This window comes from Zingiber officinale, chromosome 1A (genome assembly GCF_018446385.1).
Source record: "Zingiber officinale cultivar Zhangliang chromosome 1A, Zo_v1.1, whole genome shotgun sequence".
NCBI lineage: Eukaryota > Viridiplantae > Streptophyta > Magnoliopsida > Zingiberales > Zingiberaceae > Zingiber > Zingiber officinale.
This window is the reverse complement of record NC_055987.1, coordinates 157,670,720-157,677,350: the sequence shown is the minus strand read 5'-3', so window position 1 is coordinate 157,677,350 and position 6,631 is coordinate 157,670,720.

Genomic DNA, 6,631 nt, shown 5'->3' with positions numbered 1-6,631 from the left:
ACTCCGACTTCCTTGATCTTTGGCGCCGGTGGAGTCTTTCTAACCCTCTTTGGACACTTACTCTTGTAGTGCCCAAACTTCCTACACTCAAAACACATTATGTGTAATTTGCTTGAAATCACAGTGTTTGAGTTACCTAGGGTTGTGGATGTAGATGAGCTTTCTTCTTCATCCCTTCCGGAGGTAGATGCCTCTTCTTGCTCCGAACTTGAACAAGAGGAACTCTCCTCCTCTTCTTCCTTGGATGTTGAGTAGCCCTCAACTCCCAATTCGCTCCCTCCATGATGTGAGCTACTTGGCTCACTAGGCTCCTCTTCATGGCTTGAAGTGGAGCTCTCCTCATGGTACTTGGCCAAGTTATCTCACAACTCCTTGGCATTGTTGTATTTACCTATCTTACACAAAACACTAGTAGGTAATGAAAATTCAATTGTTTTAGTTACCTCATTGTTGATCGTGGATTGGTGGACTTGTTCCTTCGTCCACTTGTTCTTCTCTAGAGGCTCTCCTTCTTTATCCATTGGAGGAGTAAACCCTTCTTGTACACAAAACCAGTTCCACATATTAGTCCTAAGAAAATACATCATCCTTACCTTCCAATATGCGAAGTTGTCGTTGTAGAAGGGTGGAATGGTGATGTCTTCTCCAAATTGATCCATCTCTAGCTTGTGCTCCCACGGGTGTGAATCCGATGAAGAGCGGCCTCGCTCTGATACCACTTGTTAGGATCGATGGTCCTCGGCTAGAGAGGGGGGTGTGAATAGCCGCCCCAAATCGTTCGCGTTTCTTTCTACAAACTAGGGTTAGCGCAGCGGAAATAAGAACAAGAAACGAAAACAAGAAGATCAAACCTCAACGCGTCGATGTAACGAGGTTCGGAGATAAACTCCTACTCCTCGGCGTGTCCGTAAGGTGGACGAGCCCTATCAATCCGTCGGTGGATGAGTCCCCGGAGAACCGGCTAATAATCACTCCTTCTGGGTGGAGAAACCTCGCCACAAAGTTTTGCAAAAGCAATACAAGAAGGAGTATACAGCAAGAAGCAAAATACAATACAACTGTAAAACCTTCGCTTACTTGCCTTCTCTTCGACTGGATGAAGCAGCAGCTTCAAGCGACGCCTACAACAGCAGGAAACCAGTCGAAGAAGCTCACACGAAGCTTCGGAACTCAACAAAGCTCAAGAGCACAGCAGCAGCTCAGTAGGAAGAAGAGAAAGAAGAAAATAGCACAGAAGATGCCCTCGTCTCCTTTATACCTGCGAAGAAGAAACAGCGAAGAAACTAGCCGTTGCGTTGCAACGGCTAGAACCCTGATCGGTCTGTGGACCGATCAGGCAACATCCTGATCGGTCTGTGGACCGATCAGGGAAGAAGCCTTCACTTCTGTTCCGTCCCTGATCGGTCCACAGACCGATCAGGAAACATCTCGACGGCCAATGTCGATCAGAACCTTCGATCGGTCCGTGAGACCATCAGCTTCTCTTCTCGCTAGTTTGCCATCGATCTCGCTTCGATCGGTCTCCGCATCGATCGATAACCATCGCAGCATATCGATCGGTCACCGATCGGTCACCGCATCGGATGACCCATGTATCATGATGCGGCACCGATCCAAACTTCTCACCCTAAACCTAAGGCTTCCACACCAACATCCGGTCAACCTTGACCTGTTGGTACATCATGCCTAGCATCCGGTCACTCCCTTGACCTGCTAGCACTCCCCGCTAAGTGTCCGATCAATCCCTTTAACCCACTTAGACTTTTCCACACCAGATGTCCGATCATCCCCGATCCATCCGGATTTTCCTCTTGCAAGCATCCGATCACCCTTGACCTACTTGGACTTTCCAACACCGGAAGTCCGATCATCCCCGATCCATCTGGATTTTCCTGCCCGGGTTCACTCACCGGGACTTTCACCTAGCTTCACTCACTAGGGTTTTCACCGCCTAACATCCCGCTTAGGACTTTCTCACCGCTCGCTTCACTCACGGGACTTTCCAACCGCCTAACATCCAGTTAGGACTTTCCTCGCTTCACTCACCAGGACTTTCCAACTGCCTAACATCCCAGTTAGGACTTTCTCACTGCCTGGCTTCACTCACCAGGACTTTCCACACTGCCTAACATCCCAGTTAGGACTTTCCCACTGCCTGGTTTTACTCACCAGGACTTTCCACCTGCCTAACATCCCAGTTAGGACTTTCCCTCGTGCCAAGCTCCCTGCTTGGACTTCTCCGTGCCAAGTCTCCATACTTGGACTTTTCCCGTGCCAAGTCTCCACACTTGGACTTTTCGCGTGTCAAGCTCCCTGCTTGGACTTTTCCCGAATCAGGTCAACCAGGTCAACCTTGACCTAAGGTTGCACCTACAATCTCCCAAATACCTATTCTTGTCAAACATCAAGAATACAACTCTCTTCTCGTCAAACATCAAAACACAACTCGAGTCAGGTCAACTCGAGTCAGGTCAACCAGGTCAACCTTGACCTAAGGTTGCACCAACACTAGCGAGAAGGTCGGCACGACGTGCGACCGAGGGACGAAGACTGCGGATGAGTACACTGGCGAACGAGAAGGAAGTACATGACGATTCCGTGGGACGAGAAGCCGGAGCGGAAGCCTGCTCGAGAAGGTCGAAATTGGGTTCGGGTGAGTCTTATTTCGGTTGGCTGAAATCAACCAAGCAAGCGGAGCCGGAGCCAAAGACCCAGACTGAGGCAAGCAGCACCGGAGCAGAGGGCCCGGACCAGAAAGTCAACTTGGTTGACTTAGTGGTCCGGGCACCCGGATCCATTCAGAGCTCCTTGACCGTCCGGGCACCCGGAACCATTCCGGGCGTCCGGAGTTGGACTTTATCCAGATCGCTGTCAAACCATGATCCATACGTCGGGGATAAAGTTTTTTCCTCCAGGGCACCCGAAACCCTTCCAGGCGCCTCGACCAAGAATATAAATACAGCTTTGGTCCAGAAGCTTCAAATCAACTCAAGCAATTCATTTTCCAACACTTGTACGCCTTCTTTAGAGTCTAGCTTCTTTATTTGTGTGCTTCATTGCTGTAAGAGGCTTCTCCGTCTGAACGAGATACTAGTGCGACATCTTCCTTGGATTAACAACCTCCCCGGTTGTAACCAAGTAAATCCCTGTGTGCCTCATCTTTTTTATTTTAATTGATTACTTTTATAATTTATGCAAGTGTTCTGTTGAAAGTTCGAGAAGGGTTGTGCTTTTATTTTTGCAGGCTATTCAGCCCCCCTTCTAGCCGGCCCCATCGGTCCAACAAGTGGTATCAGAGTCAGGACACTTCAGGAGGACTAACCGCCGACTGAAGCAACGAGATATTCGAAGCTAACATCTATCAACCAACGTTCGAGGGGGAGTTCGCGTTTTGGAAGTGACGGATGAAGGTTTATTTTAAAACTGATTTAAATTTATTATTAATAATGACATATGGTTTTGATATTCCCAAAAGCAAAGAAGGAAATGAACTTGAGGAGTATCAATGGACTGACGAGCATCGTGACGAATTCATGACAAACGGTAAGGCTGAGTCTTGCCTTTTGAACGTACTACCTGCCCAGGCTCTCGATAGAGTCAGAAAATACAAATGCACAAAAGAACTTTGGGAAAAGTTCTTGAAGCTCTACGAAGAACCACTCAAAGTTGAATCCAACTCCTCGATGGACACCGAACCACCGTCAAAAGAATCCAAGATGGAGGAAATTGTCGGAACAACACTCACCGCCGAGTATCTACCAGAAGATGCAATCAACTCTTTCTCAAAAAGCATCGAGAGCATCAATGAAGGGAGAGCAACGTCGGGAGAAAGCATCTCAACAGGGGGAGAATCAACAGCCGACAAGGTAAGTCAGGTATGGTCTTCACCTCCTAACCAACTGCTCAATTCAATCAATAAATTATTGAAAGATTTTTGTGAGTTAGAATTTATATTATTGAAACATTTTTATGAATTATAAATTCAAAATAAAACAAAGAATAGTGAAATAAAAGAAACTCTAGCAACAACTTGTCGATTGAATGATTTAGACAAGCTAAAAATAGAAAATGACATGTTAGAGGAACAAATACAGATTATACAATTTTTTGCATGTTCAAAATTCCTTGTTTTAGATCGGAAAAATTATGATAAACTAAAATGGAAATTTAAAGAATTTGATCTAAATTAAAAACTTAGACTTAGCATTTTCAGCGAGAAAATTAAACATTTAGTTTCTTTATGCGGTTTTGTCTAAGAAAGTGGATGTCGCTCAAATAACCAAGAAGGCCTAGTACCTCGCCACTGCTCGGAAGCCCAGTATGGAAATAAAAAGTTTAATTGACTAACTGAAAAAGCATTAATTTGAAATTAATAATGCTTTAAAGAGTTACCCAATGTGTTTTAGAAAATTCTCAAAAATAATTTTAGCTTGCAAAAACATAGAAATTTTTTTGCTAAATATTCTTACATAGAAATTTTGTTTAAATTTCCATTCACTTAGAAATGTTTTCTAAAAATCATTGAAATAATTTTCAACATTTTCTAAGTTTTAACCCTTAGATTTTTTTCTTGGAACCCCTTTTTTTTATGTGATTAAAGGGGAAGAAGGAAAAGTATAAGTCTAGGGGAAGGTAGACCAATTTTTTAGAATTTCTCTATCATTTTGTACTTTATTGCAATATTAGTTATTCTATTCTTTATGTCTATTTATCCTAACTTAACTTGGGTTGCTCACATTAAAAAGGGAGAGATTGTTGGAACCCCAAGATTATTTTGATGTGATCAACAAGTTAAGTTAGGTTCTGTGGTATTTTAACCTTGTGTTTAAGTGTGCAGGAGCTTAGGAGCACAGGTAGTCGAGCAGAAGATATAGCTAGCGAGAAAAATGACACGGGTGCGAGCCGACGGGCTCGATGCATCCGAGGGACGAGGCACTATGGAAGAGTACACTGGCGGACGAGAAGGAAGCATGCGGTGGTTTAGAGGGATAAGAAGCCAGAGCGGAAGACTGCTCGAGAAGCAAGAGACGCAGCTAGCGAGAAGGTCGACACGAGGTGCGACCGAGGGACGAACACTGCAGATGAGTACACTGGAGGACGAGAAGGAAGCACGCGACGATTCTGAGGGACGAGAAGCCGGAGCGGAAGCCTGCTTGAGAAGGCCGAAATTGGGTTCAGGTGAGCCTTATTTCGGTTGGATGAAATCACCCAAGCAAGCGGAGTCGGAGCGGAAGACCCCGACCGAGGCAAGCAGCACTGGAACAGAGGGCCCGGACTAGAAAGTCAACTTGGTTGACTTAATGGTCCGGAAGCCCGGATCCATTCCGAGCACCCGGAACAATTTCGAGTGCCTGGAGTTGGACTTTATCTAGATCGCGGTCAAACTGCGATCCGTGCATCGGGGATAAAGTTTTATCCCCCAAGGGCGCCCGGAAGTCTTCCAGGCGCCCCGACCAAGGCTATAAATACAACCTTGGTCCAGAAGCTTCATATCAACTCAAGCAATTCATTTTTCAACACTTGTACGCCTTGTTTAGAGTTTAGCTTCTTTATTTGTGCGCTTCATTGCTGTAAGATGCTTCTCCGCCTGAAGGAGATGCTAGTGCGCCATCTTCCTTGGATTAACAACCTCCCCGGTTGTAACCAAGTAAATCCCTGTGTGCCTCTTCTTTTCTGTTTTAATTTATTGCTTTTATAATTTATGCAAGTGTTCTGTTGAAAGTTCGAGAAGGGTTGTGCTTTTATTTTTGCAGGCTATTCAACCCCACTTCTAGCCGGCCCCAGCGGTCCAACAGAAGAGTTTATGAATTTTACTAAGAGTCATCCAGAATGTATGAATGATGTCAAGTTACGGTGTCCGTGTAATCATTCGAAATGTAGGAATAGAGTCTTTCGTGATGAGGATATCATAAAAGTACATATATGTAGAAATAATTTTGTGTCAAATTACTACAAATAGTACTGTCACAAAGAACGTTATTTGTATGAACCAATTGGGCTTTCTGGTGATTTATCATTTGGCACAACTTTTACTCCGCCTGAATCATTAATTAATGATATTACAATGCAATTAATAGTTCATGATGCAATGAATGTTGCTGTTGAATATTCTAATATGGATAAAATACCAACATCTAAATATTAGCAAGTATATAAAATGTTAAAGGCTAGTGAAAGAGAAGTGTTGGAAGACATTCCCTCTAGTCATTCCCAACTATCAGCCACTGCAAGGTTATTGAATATGAAAGAAAAACATTATTTTTTAAAAAGATGTTACTATGACATATGTCAATTGATATCAGAGTTGCTTCCTGCTGATAACATAATGACTGATAGTTTTTATAGTACAAAGAAATTGATTAGAGGTTTAGGTTTGCCTGTAGAGAAGATTGATTGTTGTATAAATAACTGTATGATATTTTAAAATGAAGACAGCGATTTGAGTGAATGAAAAATCAATACATACCTTCGTTATAAGTATGGTACTCGTATACTAGGCCAGAAGAAGAAAAAAAATTACTTGGAAAGTGATGTATTATTTTCTGTTAACAGCTAGACTTCAACGCTTGTATGCATCTGCTGCTACAGCTTGCCACATAATATGACATCATGAGCATAAGCATAATGGAGC